This window comes from Balaenoptera borealis, assembly GCF_965194805.1.
Source record: "Balaenoptera borealis genome assembly, chromosome: 3".
In the NCBI taxonomy this organism is placed as follows: Eukaryota; Metazoa; Chordata; class Mammalia; order Artiodactyla; family Balaenopteridae; genus Balaenoptera; species Balaenoptera borealis.
In genome coordinates, this window is record NC_138866.1 from 33,603,994 (window position 1) to 33,621,672 (window position 17,679).

Sequence of the window (17,679 nt, forward strand, 5' to 3'; positions counted from 1 at the left end):
GTATGGACACCAAGGGGGGAAAGTTGGTGGGGGGTGGTGGTGGTGGGATGAATTGGGAGATTGGGATTGACATATATACACTAATATGTATAAAACAGATAACTGATAAGAACCTGCTCTATAAAAAAATTAATAAAATAAAATTGAAAAAAAGTAAAAAAATAAAAACCTGCTGTATAAAAAAGTAAATAAAATAAAATTCAAAAATTCAAAAAAAAAAAAAAGAAATGTTAAAGAATATTCATCAGGATAAAGTTAAATGATGCCAGATGAAAACCTGGATCTATATAAAGGAACAAAGAACACCAGAAAAGTTAAATATGTAACATTTATTATTAATATTTAGTTTCAATACTTAATATTTACTAATAAATACTGAATGATTTATAAATTATTTTATTATATTAAATCTTTTTATAAATTAAACTTTAATAAATTTATAAAATGAATTTAATTTAAATATTAGTGTTTAATGTTAAAGTAAACATAAAAGACTTTTTTCTTCATTTATTTAATTCCTTCAAAGACTGTTTAAAGCAAAAAAGTTACCTTTTAACAAGCAATTGTTTGGTACCACTATGTATCACACATTATGAAAGAATCTAGGGATATAGAGACGAATCAGAAATAATATTTGCCCTCAAGAAGCTTATTAGGGGGACTTCCCTGGTGGTCCGGTGGTTAAGACTTCGCCTTCCACCCGCACTTGCAGGGGGTGCGGGTTCGATTCCTGGTCGGGGAGCTAAGATCCCACATGCCTCACGACTAAAAAACCAAAACAGAAAACTGAAGCAATATTGTAGCAAATTCAATAAAGACTTTAAAAATGGTCCACATCAAAAAAAAAAAAAAATCTTTGGAAAAAAAAAAGCTTATGAGGAAGAAAGACAGATAACCAAATATGTTTATATATACCCAATAATCTAAAGATATTTGAGAAAAGTATGTAGTTGCTATATTGGGGCAAGGAAGGAAAGGGTCAATTCTGCTTGGAGGTAAGTTCTACAGAAAAGCCTTCACCAAAGGTGATGCCAGAGTTAAGATTTGAAAGATATACAGATTTTCGATAAGTGAATTTGAGGATGAAGGCAGGAAAACGCAGTGTATTCCGGAAAGAGAAGAGGCATGAGATAGTATGAGTCAGTAAATAATTCAGTAAGGCTGAAGCAGAAGATAGAAAGGGAACAGAGGTGAGACTAGAGAAATAGAGATGATAGATCATAAAAATCCATATCATGAAAAGGAGTATGGATTTCAAAGACAACTGGGAGTACCTGATAAATTTTTAATTGCAGACTAACATTTTCTTTGTGTTTTTGTGTCTTCGTATTTTTGTTCCTTTGTTTTAAAGAGCACTTTGATAACAGAGATAGTAGGAAAAGGATAAGGTATATGGAAAGGGCTGGGGACAGGGTTGGAAATATGGATACTGAACAACATATATACACAGAGGATATTGTATAACTTAGGAAATGACTAAGGAAACCTTAACTAAGGGGATGATGAATCCCTCTCTTCTCCTTGATATACTTCCTTCACTTGTCTTCCAGGACACCACACTTGACTTCCCCGTTACCTCACTGGTTGCTTCTTCTCAGTCTCCTTTGTCAATTCCCTTTCTTACCCCATCTCACCCAAACCTAGACTTCTTAGTGTCGAAGAGCACTGTGCTCAGTTCTTGTCCCTTTTCCCTATCTACTCATTCTTCCAGGGCGTTCATATAGTCTTTGGTTTTAAATACCATATATTTGCATCCGACTCTCAAATTTATTTCCACTGAATTCTGAACTCACATATCTGACTATTGACTCAATACCTTCACTTGGCTTTCAAATAGACGTCTCAAAGTTAACAAGTCCAACAATTCAGGGTCTGTTGTTCCCTTCTAAACCTCTTCCACCCACAGCATTTCCATCTCAGTTGATGGGAAATACAGTTACTCAGAACAACAACAACAACAACAACAAAAACCCCTTAGATTTATCTTGACTCTTTCTGTTATGCCCAATATCTAATCTATTAGAAACTCCTGTTGTCTCTGTCTTCTAAAAATCCAGAATCCAACCTCATCTCACCACCTCCACTTACCACTAACCACTCCGTCCAAGCTACCTTCTTTTCTTTTTTTTTTTTTTTAAATGAAAGCTTATTTATTTATTTATTTTTGGCTGTGCTGGGTCTTCGTTTCTGTGCGAGGGCTTTCTCTAGTTGCGGCGAGCAGGGGCCACTCTTCATCGCGGTGCGCGGGCCTCTCACTGTCGCGGCCTCTCTTGTTGCGGAGCACAAGCTCCAGACGCGCAGGCTCAGTAGTTGTGGCTCACGGGCCCAGTTGCTCCGCGGCATTTGGGATCTTCCCAGACCAGGGCTCGAACCCGTGTCCCCTGCATTGGCAGGCAGATTCTCAACCACTGCGCCACCAGGGAAGCCCTACCTTCTTTTCTTGATTAAAATATTCCAACGACCTCCTAACTGGTCTCTCTGCTTCAACCCTTGCTCACACAATCCACTCTCAGCCCAGCAATCAAAGTGACTCTTTTAAAATATAAATCAGGTGTCTCTCCTCTGCTCAACGCATCCCTCCACCCAATGCCCAACAAAGGCCCTACACGAACTGACCACTGTTAGCTCTATAATCTCATTTCCCATGGCTCTTCCCCTTGCTCTCTTGTACTCCAGATGTACTGGCTTCCTTGGTGGTCCCTGAACTCACCAAGCATGCTTACAGCCTTTGCACGGGCTTCTTCCCTCTATCTGGAAAGCTTTTCCCCAGATATTCTCATGGCTCATTCCTTTACCTCCTTCAGGTTTATGCTCAGATTTCATCTTCTCAGTGAGGTCTACACAAACCACCATTTTTAAATCACAACTCTTTCCACACCCGCACAGTCCCAAACCCCCATCCTATCCTACTTTTTCTTTTTTCATGGCATTAACACCTTCTAAAATACTATACAATTCACTTAACTCTTAGATCTAGTCTGTATTATCTGTCTTCACCACAAGCTTCATGAAGGCAGGAATCTTTTTTTTATTATTCATCGATACATCTCAATCAACTAGAACAGAGTCTAGCACATATATTGCTAACAAAGTATTCCTTAAATGAATAAATTGTATCAGTGACGTGGAGAAGGCAGATAAGAGAAAGGTGAAGAATATGTAATTAGCAGGATTTGGCCATCAGTAGTATTTGGAGGGTAAATGACAAAAAGAAGTGTGAGTTGACATTCATATGTCTAAAATGGGACAGAGGAAGCAAGAACAAATTTGTGAGGAAAAGATGCTAAGTTCAGGGACTTCCCTGGTGGCACAGTGGTTAAGAATCCACCTGCCAACGCAGGGGACACGGGTTCGAGTCCTGGTCCGGGAGGATCCCACATGCCACAGAGCAACTAAGCCTGTGCACCACAACTACTGAAGCCCATGTGCCTAGAGCCTGTGCTCCAAAACAAGAGAAGCCACTGCAATGAGAAGTCCACACACCACAACGAAGAGTAGCCCCTGCTCGCCACAACTAGAGAAAGCCCACTCACAGCAACGAAGACCCAATGCAGCCAAAAATAAATAAATAAATAAATTTATTTTAAAAAAAAAATGATGCTAAGTTCAGTTTTGGACATGTGGAGTAAATGACTTAGTTATATCCTCTGCTAGGTTTGTCTCACAGTCCAAATTCTGAAGGTCAAAGCCAGAAATCCTTAATCTGGTCACCAGTCTGTTTTGGTGGAGGCCATTTCTTTGTTTCTGTTTTTCATTTCTTTGCAACTTTTTTTTTTTTTTAATGTAAAGGGAACACTTTTATTTAGCTAACCTTTTGAAATACCTTTGAAAGTTCTCTTTTTAATTGTGGTAAGGTACATATTACAAAAAATTTACCATCTTAACCATTTATAAGTATACAGTTCAGCAGTGTTAGGTATATTCACATTGTACAACCAATCTCTAGAACTTTCTCGTCTTGGAAAACTGAAACTCTGTCCCCATTAAACAACTTCCCACTACCACCTCCCCCACCCCTTAGCAACCACTGTTCTACTTTCTGTCTCTATGAGTTTGGCTACTCTAGGTACCTCATATAAGTGGAATCATATACTATTTGTCTTTACTACTGTCTTATTACACTCAGCGTTATGTCCTCAAGGTTCATCCATATTGTAACATGTGTCAGAATATCCTTCCTTTTTAAGGCTGAATAATGTTCCATTGTATGTATACACCACATTTTGTTTACCCATTCATCTGTTGATGGACATCTGGATAGATTCCATCTTCTGGCTATTGTAAACAATGCTGTTATGAACATGAGTATATAAATATCTTTTCCATTTCTCTGCAATCTTGAGATGATTATGGGAAATGTTAGAGAAGACCATAAGTTGGGGATGGGAAGACCGATTGGTGGGAGCTAACATTTCATCAAAGAATCCTGGAAAACTTCAGAGAAAGACAACATGGCAGTAACAATAGTCTTAGTCATGTATAGATCACTTGAAGATCAACCAGTGGGGACCCCTCTCTGACTTAAACACTGCTTGGCTATATAGTCACACAGAAGAGGACTTGCTTCTCATTTTATATTTCTAATTATAAAACTAGATACCACTAATCTACCTTACCTGGGTGTGATAATGATTTATAAGCTAACATTGGTAGGTGTACTTTTATGATGAAAGAGAGAGTAACCATCTTATATTAAAATAAATTAAGGATAAAACTTGGCAGCATAACCAGTGAATATGTTCAACTATTAACTTATCCTGCAGGCAACGCCTTTGTTGGCTTAATATTTCAAAAGCTTTCTTTTTTCAAGATCATTCTTGTCTACCTAGCAATAATGCACACTGAATTAAAACTAGCTAAAAACATTTAGCCAAGAGAGCAAGAAAGACTTTTTTCTTAAAGAACAGTATTTAGTATTTTTAAGCCCCTTACATGGTATTTTATTTTTCCTTTCAAAGAGCAACATGGATATGAACAGTCCAAAGAAGAAAATATACAAAATACTGATGCTAAATGAAGAGAACCCTGAAAAACCAAGTTCCACCTGAGAATCCAGTTTCAAAGCAATGTTCATACTAATGATGTACACAAAATTGTGATTTTTGTATGAATACATATAATCCAGAGTTAACTTCAGGATTTTCCAGAGTTCCTTTTATACCTTTTTTTTTTTTTTCCCCACACCACATGGCTTGTAGGATATGGGATGTGGGATCTTAGTTCCCCAACCAGGGATTGAACCCGGGCGCTTGGCAGTGAGATCGTGAAGTCCTAACCACTGGACCACCAGGGAATTCCCTATACTTTTCTTTGTAGTTTATTATCATCAAAAAATAAAAAATAAGGAGTGATACTTGTTTATTACTTTAAATGAAAGTATTTCTTGGCAACTTATAAGAAACAGAGACTATTAACAGTTGTCTGATGAGAGAAATTGTAGTATATATCAGCTTCCTATCACCTAGCAAAGTGCCCAGCACTTACCAGGTGGTCAAAAAATATTATAAATGAATGAATGAGTAAAAGAACAAATGAGAGAACAAACCAGTGAACTTGGTTATTCTGATGTGTCTGCATGTATTCATTTCATAGTACTATCTTCTAATAGCTGCCATATGATCATCTGGGTTTTGGTGCTAATAAAAATGTATCAAATATATAAATAATGTTTCCTAGAAACATTATTTTCCCTTCTAAACTCTTATGTTAAGTCCTTTTAATTTCAGAAAGATATTTTATGAGTGAACAGACAAGAAAAAGCTCCTTGCAAAAGCAACAGGCATGTTTTGATAATAACCTATACAGATGATTCCTGCTTTACCATTTATGGTCAAAGACATTCTCTGCTTCATAGCCAAATGACAGGAAGCAAGACTGGTTGTAAACAAATGGGGAACACACCAACAAAGAAAAGTCAGGCTGCATCTCAGAAACCAACTAGTTTTATTGCTTATAGGATGAATAAATGTCTTCTGTTACCACAGGCCTAGAAAACAATTTGGCAGCACCCTGGAAAACTCACTGCTTAATTCCCAGTGCAGCCCATTCCATTGTTTTGGACACTCCTAAGGATCAGAAAACTCTTCTTTATACGGAGCCAAAATCGATCTCCATACAACATACAACCATTGGTTATCATTTTATGTTGTGGAGCCTCACAGTCTCATGCTAACCTCTCTTCTATAGGATTGCCCATCAAAGATTAGATGGCGGGGCTTCCCTGGTGGCGCAGTGATTGAGAATCTGCCTGCCAATGCAGGGGACATGGGTTCGAGCCCTGGTCTGGGAAGATCCCACATGCCACGGAGCAACTAGACCCGTGAGCCACAACTACTGAGCCTGCGCGTCTGGAGCCTGTGTTCCGCAACAAGAGAGGCCGCGATAGTGAGGGGCCCGCACACCACGATGAAGAGTGGCCCCCACTTGCCACAACTGGAGAAAGCCCTCGCACAGAAACGAAGACCCAACACAGCCATAAATAAATAAATAAATAATTAAAAAAAAAAAAAGATTAGATGGCTATTATGACCTCTTATAGGCTAACATCCCTTCTTTAGCTTGCTTATATGAAAAATATCTTTATTATTTTAGCCATTTTCTCCTGGGTGTGCTTGAATCTGTCACTCTTAAAGTGTTAATAATCTTTAAAAAAAAGAAAATCTGATGCACCTAGAATAAAGCAGGACTATCACCAACCCTATTCTAGACATTCTATTAATGTAGCCTAAGATCATACTGTGTTTTTTGTAAAGGAAGGTAATAAAGTTGTTCACATTGAGTTTTCTGTTAACTTAAGGATGTCAAGTCTTTGTTTTCTACCCCTACTTCTAAGCCATTTCTCCCCCATTCTGTAATACAGAGTATTATATATTACATTATAAATTTGTTTTCAGTAAATTTTATCTTCTTGGTCAAGTCCATCATCCCTTTTTGATTCCTGTCACTATCATCTAGTAATTTTAGCCATTCTTCTCCAATTGTGTATTATCTACAAATTTAATCAGTGAGCCAGCTATACTTTCTTTTAACTCTTTGTTTATATATAACATGAAGCTGAAGACAAGATTCCTGTAGTATCCCAGAGTCTTCCTTTCCTGTTAACACCCTTTCAGATAATTGTTCAACCAGTTACATATCAACATAACTGTATTATCATATCTCTCCCACCCATCTTGCCTACAATATCATGATGGACCATACCAAAAAGCTGTATAAAATTCAGACACTTACATTGTGTGATTAATAGTCTAATAACCTGCTAAAGGACAATGAATTTAGGTTAATCTACCATAACATTTTTTTATAAAATCAGGTTGGCTCCTTAGAGATCAACATTTTTCCTTCTGAGTCCTGATCTGCTAAATCATCTAACCTGGAATTTTATTGAGGACTCATGTCAGACTCACCACCTGCACAGAACAAGAAAGAGAGAGAACCCACAGATGCTGTTGCCTTAGCCTCAGTGATCTGTCCTCTCTCTTTTCCCCCCTCATCCTTCTGTCTGCAGCTCCATCTTAAGGGATCCTGACCAAGCTGCAGACAGAAGCAGAGGGAAAAAAGACACCAACAATGGGTTTTCCAGATTTAAGTGCCCACCCAGCTCCAGTTCCCAACTGCCTTTCCCATGCTCTTTTTACCAATAAAGAGGAGCAATCGTTATCTACTGCTTTGATTTACCTGTACTACTCTTCTTCTCCATTAGTATATGGTATACAGTTACCTACCTGGAAATGGTTTATATTAAGACTTCACCTTTCCACCCTCTCTAAAAAGAAACAAATTCTAAAATCTTAACATAGCAATAGACTGTGAGCAAAGAAGAGAGTAGCATGAGATGTAGCTATACAATTATACCTTTCTGGTTTCGCTTTTCACTCTGCCACCTACTTAGTACAAATTATATGTATTTATAGCCTTTAGCTTTAAAAAAAATCCCAAAGTACTTATAAATAAAACATACTATGATCCTTTAGTAAAAAAAAAAAAAAAAACTACAAAAAAACCCAAACTCAAATCAAAGTACCCATGCTTCGTTCCTAGGCAGTAAATAATCATACCCAATTGCTACGTGTGACAGATCAGAATTTAAAGTAATGAATCTTACAGTCAATTAAAAAATGAAGAAAAAAATACAATTCATTTGTCCTACAAAGATAATTCTAGCATTTGTTAAGAAGCTTCGTAACTTCAACCATTAATCCTGTCTTTTAAATCTTTCATGTTTATGTTTGGAAAATATTTCTGAAATTGCAATTCACTTAAATATCTATTGAGTGAATTTATATTTATAAAAATATAAAAAATAAATAAATATTAAAAATTTATATTTATAAAATTCTACTATGGACCTATCATCATGCATGTTTCTAGAGGGTCCTAACCATAGTTAGGGAAAAGTTTCTTAAAACAGAAGATGTCTTTTAAGCAAGTAAAATATTGTCATATGACAAAGATACGCAAAATTCAGGATAAAAACACATAGACTATTATGCTCCCTAATTAAATTATCCAAATAGCCCCTGGACTTGAAGGATTTTGTTTGTTTATTCATTTTTGCTTTTGTTTTTTGCCTGATTGTCCCATTAGGAACATTGGCAAAACTGATGAAACAGTGTTAAGAATCAAATCACTATAACTGGCTACCATTTGAAAAGAAAGAATCATTTTGTAATCTCCTCTGGAGAATTAAAATCCAGTTCAAACTCTTATAGACATTTCATAAGCAGGGCATATAACTGCCTAAATTGGGAAAAATCCAGGGCTCGGCATGTAAATGCAAGCAAGCAAAACAGGCAATTTCAAAGAAAGACCTCATACCCTCAAGGCTAAGGTGATGGCATAACACAGGAAATTTCAAATGGAAGTTCTCTTGACAATTGTGGCCTTAGAGTGGGGTTTCCCACCAATCCATTGCCCCCACCCAGCAAAATGAAAAAGTCACTGTAGGTTTTTTTTTTTAAGTATCTCATTTCCATATCAAAATGCAAGGTCAGAAACCGTTAAATCATGCAATATTTTACAAAAATCTTTCTTTTGAAAATGTGTTGGGAATTTCTATTTTATTCTGCATTATGTCTATCACAGACATCATAGAATAGTATAATTACAGAACTTCAGAGTTGAAACCTGGGATATTGTTATCGGGGGTTTTTTAGAGTACAAGTCACCCATTCTCCTTACTTGGCCTGCAGTAAACCTTTCTCTGCTCCAAACTCTTGACATTTCGGTTTATTTGGCCTCACTGTGCATCAGGTACACGAACCTGTATTCAGTAACAATTTCATCCAGTCAAAGGCTTTCATTTTTCAAAGGCCCAGAGAACTTAAGTGATTTGCCTAAAGTCAAGCAGCCAGTTAGTGGATAGATCAGGGATTAATAACCATACATAATTCTGTTACCTTTATAAAATAAGACACTGAGTCCAATAGAGCACACTGATAATCCTTATTTTACAGGAAAGACACTTTGCCTGGCAGCCAAATATTTTACATTTTAAGCGCCTGCTAATTCAGAAATCTAATAGTTTTCACTTAAACAAAACTAAAACATACCTCTGCAAACCCATAACTACTGAAAAATGGGCGCTCAAGTTATTATATAGTGCAAACTACATTTTACAATCCACATTATAATAGTCTAAGTGTACAGTAATCAACTATCATCACATATAATTAAAGATAAACTCATTGTGTCAAAACAGAAGATCAAAGCACTTTTAATCCTGCAGGAGCCATCATTTTCAATGGCCTGTTCCTTGATCATGCCTTTAATTCATACAATTCAGTGAATAACAGGACCTCTCTTCCTGCTGCAGTAGATATCAGCCTCAAAAAACTCAGTTTTTAAAAAAATTGACAAATATATGAAATATTCCCAAGTCATGTCTATGAAAAGATTAGTGCATCACCAGTTTTCTATTAAATCTGATCCTGGAAAAAATAGATAAGATGTTTTTCATTCTCTAAATCAGATTTTGATCTAAGCATACATTTTTCAGTTACAGGAAGAGTTTTTGGCTTCACACTGTGGCAAGAAAGTAGAGCATATGAATTACCTGGTATTTCCTGTTTGTCGGCTGTTGTTGGGTTTTCTTGGTTTGTTTGTTTGCTTTGTATTGTTGTGCTTTTAATACCTTCCAAGGCAATGAAACACTACCTGCTACCTGAGCAATTCAATAAGAAAGAACCAAGGATAATATCACTTGGCATTACACAAAAAACTCCCACTTCAGTCATTTCACTCCTCTAAACTTTGGCTGAACCACACTGACTGTTATTTCTCTGAGGAAGCGGCTGCCAAGTTATGCACAGGCACATACACACAGACGAACCACAATATGGAGAAGGTCAGCCGTTACTCCTAAGAATATCTTCACTAAAGTATGTGCTGAGTAATGAGGAGTTATTCAGTAAGTTCAGATAAATGTAGAGTTATAATAGGCCTTTAGAGATAAATAATCAACTGAGACAATAATTGCCCCAGATGATAGTTATGAAAGTCAATACTAAGAAAACCAGTATATTAAATGTTAATTATCAAAAGAAGAGAAAACCATGTTCTAAGACTTCCTGAAAGCCTACCGATTTAAAAATCCTAAATAATCCTAAATAATAAATTCAAGCTTACTATGGACATTTACAAATAATTGATGGGTTTTGGGGAAATCAGCCTCTAAAAGGCTACAATGAATCTTCTCAGATGCTGATTTTAAAATGGAAAACTTTTAACTTGTGCCTGCCTTGACACTTTGGATGAATCACTTTCTTATAACTTTGCTTAGGTGATAATGAAAGGATAATTAAGGATAATAAATACCTTTTCTTGACAACCTTAAGATACTTCCAATCTTGAGAAACATATTTTTATGTCTAAGAGTTTTCATTCTAATTTCACTTCCCACTGAAATACCACAACAGGGACTTCCCTGGTGCTGCAGTGTTTAAGAATCCGCCTGCCAATGCAGGGGACACAGATTCGAGCCCTGGTCCGGGAAGATCCCACATGCCGCGGAGCAACTAAGTCTGTGCGCCACAACTACTGAGCCTGCGCTCTAGAGCCCTCAAGCCACAACCACTGAAGCCCGCACGCCTAGAGCCCGTGCTCCGCAACAAGAGAAGCCACCGCAATGAGAAGTCCGCGCACCACAACAAAGAGCAGCCCCCGCTTGCCGCAAAGAGAGAAAGCCAGCGCGCAGCAACAAAGACCCAATGCAGCCAAAAAAAAAAAAAAAAAAAATACCATAACAGATGCAAATGCTATTTTGGAACTGTGTACATGGAAGAGGTCAAACATTATTGCAAAGGGTTTCCTCAGAGGAATGATGAAAAGAAATACATCAATGAGTACAGGATTCACAGTGTTCTGAGCATGCCCCATATTATATTACACTTTGTAGTAGCCAATTTCCTTCAAGACTCAATAAAACATAATGCCTCTATTGTTACCATGGCATTCTTTTACATCCTTAATTACTGAGAGTTAATTAATCTGTTATATCCTTCTCTGTATGTTTTAAAGCATCCTTTTAACCTACAGAATATGAACGAACTTTTGGTTTGTGAATATTTGCAACATTTATTATAGGCAAAGTATTATATGTGATTGGAAGTGTGAAGAACAAATATGAACAGGATGAATCATCACTGTCTCGGAGGAACTTACAATCTAGCTTAGAAAAGAAGACTCACACATGAGCACACAGTACGTGTGCACACACACACAGAGAATTAAACTACAAAAAAGAAAAAACCAAGGTATAGTGGAAACGGTTACACAAACGCAAAAGAAACATTCCACAAAACTGAGGGCCTATACTCCTTAAAAATGTCAGTGTCATGAAAGACAAAGAAAATTTAAAAGACTGCTCTAGTGAAGAAAACTAAAAGGACACGACAAAAAAAAAAAAAAAAAAAAATCCTATCCTCCAATCCTCGGATTGGGGGAAAAACAGCTTATAAAGGTCATACTGGGACAATATGCAAAATCTGAATATGCACCATATACTAGATAATAATCCAGTATTGAATTTGTGGCTATGTAAGACAGTGTCTTTGTTCTTAACAGACACATGCTAAAGTATTTATGTTGAATGGTCACAACCTCTGCAATTTACTACCAAATGGTTCTGAACAAAAGTATAATGATATGTATGTATATATGTATTTAAGAGAGAAAGAGGAAATGTGGCACAATGTTAACAGTGGATAAAACTATGTGAATGGCATATGGGAATTCATTATACCATACTTGTAACTTTTCTGTATGCTTGAAATATTTTTTAATAACATTTTTAACTCAATGAACATTTAAGCTACAAAAGACCCTAGAAATTATCTAACCCAATCCTAGACCTAACTTTACAAATGAAGAAACAGACCCGACAATTAGAGATATATTACCAGCGGTGGTCCCCGAACTTTTTGGTGTATGCTCCATCAGTAACACATTTTGGGCATGTACTCCCATCCCCATTATATGTATTTTACTTATTTTATGTCTTCTGTTTGGATAATAATTTATAATGTACATTATAACACATATACACACCAAAAAATAAAAATTAACCAGGATGAGATTTAAAATAATTGTAAAGTTCTAATATTTTCTTCCTGTAGCACAGTGGAACATCCAGGGCATCCTCCCCCCCTGTCCCTACCTTGGTGATAAATGGCACAGACCACCCTAAGCACAAAAGAGGCATATATAACATGTATGAATAGAATGTCACGAAAGGTTTGACTTATGTGGCATTTGAAGCACTGTAGGGCTTAGAGGGGTAAATACTAAAGAGGAGAGAAAAGCAGAGGGTCCAGCTGAACAAAGATAGACAAAAGGCAAAGGACAATAGAAATCACAGAAACTTTGGCAATTCATACAGAGGCACAGTGACACAAAGAGATAAAAGATAGGAAGATACATAAGATTCAGGAAGATACATAAGTCATTAGTAAATTACTCATCAGGACTTAGCTATAACTTTTGAGAACCAAACTAAATCTTTAATAAAAAAGCTAGCTCCAGGCTTCCCTGGTGGCGCAGTGGTTGAGAATCTGCCTGCCAATGCAGGGGACACGGGTTCGAGCCCTGGTCTGGGAAGATACCACATGCCGCAGAGCAACTAGGCCCGTGAGCCACAACTACTGAGCCTGCGCGTCTGGAGCCTGTGCTCCACAACAAGAGAGGCCGCGATAGTGAGAGGCCCGCGCACCGCGATGAAGAGTGGCCCCCGCTTGCCACAACTAGAGAAAGCCCTCGCACAGAAACGAAGACCCAACACAGCCATAAATAAATAAAAAATAAATTTAAAAATTTTAAAAAAAGAAAAATATTGATATTTAGATAAAGATTGAGATGGTCCACCAGAATTTAAAACTAAAGCTTGCTGTTCCTTTTTTTATTATTATCATTGTAGCTATACAGATCCTCTATGCAGAATGAAAGATGAGTGCTGATGGTCAGGGTATAATAATTCCCTTTATATGATGGTCTTCTTTGATAACATTCTAGCAACTCTGTAAAACTAAACATGGTAGGTGACATGTGGGTCTCTTCAATAATGTATATGTTGTTATATTTATGTTTATAAATATATATATTTGTTTATATATTATTTATAATATGCTAATGTATATGTTAAATGATGTTGCTTTTCCTGCTAAATTGCACCTTTAACACCTCTTTACAATATTTTTTCTTTTTTTTAAATAGAGATACAATTTTATTGACCTATAAAATAGCTACACATATTCAAAGAGTACAATTTGATAGACTTTGAATCATGTATGCAAAACCATTACCACAATTAAGATAGTGAAAATATTAATAACCCTCAAAAGTTTCCTTGTGCCTCTTTGTAATTCTTCCTCTTCCCCTGCCCCTCATCCCTAGGTAACCAGTGATCTGCTGTCAATATAGAATAGTTTTCATTTTCTAGAATTTTAAACAAGTGAAATAACAGTATATACTTTTTTGCGGGGGGGAGTGAAGGTCTACCTTCTTTCACTCGGCATAATTATTTTGAGAGCTATGCATGTTGTTGCAATATGCCAGTAATTAATTTCTTTTTATTGCTGAGTAGGAATCTCTTGCATAGATACACTACAGTTTTTTTATCCATTCACTTGTTGACGGACATGTGGGTGATTTCCAGTTTTGGGCATTACAAATAAGGCTGCTATGATATTCATGTACAAGTCATCTTTGTATGGAAATATGCTTTTAATTCTCCTGGGTAAAAAGCTGAGTAGAATGGGTGGATTGAATGATAGGTGTATGTTTAACATTTAAGAAACTGCTAGAGAATAGAGTGGCAATTACCAGGGGCTGAGGGATGGTGGAAATGCGGAGATACTGGTCAAAGGTACAAACTTCCAGTTAAAAGGTTAACAAGATCTAATGTACTGCATGGTGATTACAGCTAATTATACTATATTATATACTTGAAAGTTGCTAAGAAAGTAGATATTAAATGTTCTCACCACAAAAAAGAATTGGTAATTATGTGACAGAATAGAAATGTTAGCTGATGCTATGGTGGTAATCATTCTGTGGTATATAAATCAACATATACACCTTATATTTACACAGTGTTAAGTATCAATTATATCTCAATAAAGCTGGAAAAAAGAAACTGCTAAACTGTTTTTCAAAGTGATTGCATAATTTTATGTTCCCACCAGCAGGGCATGAGAGTTCCAGTTCCTCCACATCCTCACCAACACTTGGTATGGTCGATCTTTAAAATTTTGGCCATACCAATAGGTATGGTATATCATTGTTGTTTTAATTTGCATTTCCCTAATAACTGATGATGTTTAGTTTCTTTTCATGTTCTTATTTGTCATCCATATATCTTCCTTGGTAAAATATCTGTTTAAATCTTTTGTCTCATTTTTTTGTTGCATTGTTTGTTTTCTTATTACTGAGTTTTGAGAATTCTTTGTATTTTCTGAGTATAAGTCCTTTATCATACATAGGTCCCGCAAATATTACCTCCTAGTCTGTGGCTTGTCTTTTCACTCTCTTTTGAAGACCAAAATTTTTTTATTTTGATGAAGTCCAATTTATCAATTTGTTCTTTTATGGATCGTGCATTTGGAATTGTGTATAAGAAACCTTTACCTAACTCAAGATAAAGATTTTTCTCTGTTTTCCTTTACAGTTTTAGGTTTTACATGTAAGTCTATGATCCCTTTTGAGTTAATATTTTATATGGTATGATAGGAATCATTTTTTAATATGGATATTCAACTATTTTAGCATCATCTTTTTAAAAGATTGGCCTTTCTCCAGTTAGTTAAACTTTTGTCAAAATGCAGTTGTTCAATTATGTGTGGATCAGTTCCATTGATTTGTTTCTCTATCTTTATGCCAATACCACATCGTCTTATTTGTTCTAGGTTTATAAGTCTTTTTTTAAATATATAAATTTATTTATTTATTTATTTTTGGCTGTGTTGGGTCTTCATTGCTGCTCACGGGCTTTCTTTAGTTGCGGTGAGTGGGGGCTACTCTTTGTTGTGGTGCGCGGGCTTCTCACTGAGGTGGCTTCTCGTTGCAGAGCATGGGCTCTAGGCACGCAGGCTTCAGTAGTTGTGGCACGTGGGCTTATTTGCTCCGCAGCGTGTAGGATCTTCTCAGACCAGGGCTCGAACCCGTGTCCCCTGCATTTGCAGGCAGATTCTTAACCACTGCGCCACCAGGGAAGCCCTAGGTTTATAAGTCTTGAAGTCAAGCAGTGTTACTCCCTAATACCATACACAAAAATAAACTCAAAATGGATTATGGACCTAAATGTAAGACCGGACACTATAAAACTCTAAGAGGAAAACATAGGAAGAAAACTCTTTGACATAAATCACAGCAAGATCTTTTTTGATTCACCTCCTAGAGTAATGGAAATAAAAACAAAAATAAACAAATGGGACCTAATGAAACTTAAAACCTTTTGCAAAGCAAAGGAAACCACAAACAAGACGAAAAGACAACCCTCAGAATGGGAGAAAATATTTGCAAACGAATCAATGGACAAAGGATTAATCTCCAAAATATATAAACAGCTCATGCAGCTCAATATTAAAAAAAACAAACAACCCAGAAAATGGGCAGAAGACCTAAACAGACATCTCTCCAAAGAAGATATACAGATGGCCAAGAGACACATGAAAAGCTGCTCAACATCACTAATTATTAGAGAAATGCAAATCAAAACTACAATGAGGTATCACCTCACACCATTTAGAATGGGCATTGTCAGAAAATCTATAAACAACAAATGCTGGAGAGGGTGTGGAGAAAAGGGAACCCTCTTGCACTGTTGGTGGGAATGTAAATTGATACAGCCACTATGGAGAACAGTATGGAGGTTCCTTAAAAAACTAAAAATAGAATTACCATATGACCCAGCAATCCCACTACCAGGCATATACCCAGAGAAAACCACAATTCAAAAAGACACATGCACCCCAATGTTCATTGCAGCACTATTTACAATAGCCAGGTCATGGAAGCAACCTAAATGCCCATCGACAGACAAATGGATAAAGAAGATGTGATACATATATACAATGGAATATTACTCAGCCATAAAAAGGAACGAAATTGGGTCATTTTTAGAGACGTGGATGGATCTAGAGACTATCATACAGAGTGAAGTAAGTCAGAAAGAGAAAAACAAATATCGTATATTAACGCATATATGTGGAACCTAGAAAAATGGTACAGATGAACCAGTTTGCAGGGCAGAAACAGAGACACAGATGTAGAGAACAAATGTATGGAAACCAAGGGGGGAAAGTGGCGGGGGTGGTGGTGGCAGGATGAATTGGGAGATTGGGATTGACATGTATACACTAATATGTATAAAAGAGATAACTAATAAGAACTTGCTGTAAAAAAAATAAATTAAATAAAATTCAAAAATTCAAATAAAAAATATGAAATCAAGCAGTGTTAGTCCTCGAACTTTATCTCCTTTTTCAAAGTTGTTCTTTAAAATATGTTTTTGGTGCAAGATGCTGCAGTGATAAAAATGAAATAATAGAATTTCTATTTATAACCACATGAACCTCAGACCAATTTCTTTACTTAAAAGATAAAACCATCAATTCTAAAAACCAAGCAATAAATCTTTATAAAGAAGACAAAGTACAGTCTCCTACAGCCTTCAGTAGGATTTATTTTAGAGTCTTTAGTATATATTAAGCACTGTTCAGGTACCATCATTCAGCTCTTCTATTTGATAATTTATGCAATTTAAGCAAATAGCCACAATTTTTAACTGATAACCTGTAGTAACAGAATATATATATTTTATATCCATTATTTGCTCATAAGTGTATTAGAATCCAGTCAAAAGAAATAGCAGGCCATATTTCTATCACACTGATATCCACTTGAAAAGGAAAGAACACACATACAACAACAACAAGAAAATCTTCAATAAATCAACTATATATAACAGAGCAGGAGCTTGGTTGAAAAGTACTGTGGAAAAAACAGGGCCAGATGGGATTGTTAGGAAGCCTCCATAAAGGAAATTGTAAGTCAGGTCTTGACAGAAATATTGGTGAGATTAGTATAAATGAGATCAGTTGATAGGAAAAGGCATAAAGTTATTTAAGAAAGATTATCCTACAGCACCAGGTAGGATAGGTTAAAAGGGAGAATGACGAATGTTAG

At 36.3% G+C, this 17,679-nt stretch overlaps 1 protein-coding gene and 1 long non-coding RNA gene across 13 annotated transcripts in view; both read right to left on the bottom strand.

Annotated features, from left to right (window-relative positions):
* Window positions 1-16,977, bottom strand: part of LOC309625223 — a 43,213-nt gene extending 26,236 nt beyond the window's left edge. The window contains exons 1-2 of one of the 2 annotated variants that reach the window (XR_014242398.1): window positions 10,055-16,977; window positions 9,181-9,262 (exon numbers count right to left, since the gene is read on the bottom strand). This is a non-coding gene — a long non-coding RNA (uncharacterized lncRNA). Of the gene's footprint in view, window positions 1-9,180; window positions 9,336-10,054 lie in introns of both variants that reach the window. The other variant, XR_014242399.1, reaches the window with a different exon arrangement.
* Window positions 1-17,679, bottom strand: part of RAD51B (RAD51 paralog B) — a 734,492-nt gene that overhangs the window by 568,042 nt on the left and 148,771 nt on the right. The gene's annotated exons all lie outside the window — the stretch shown is intronic.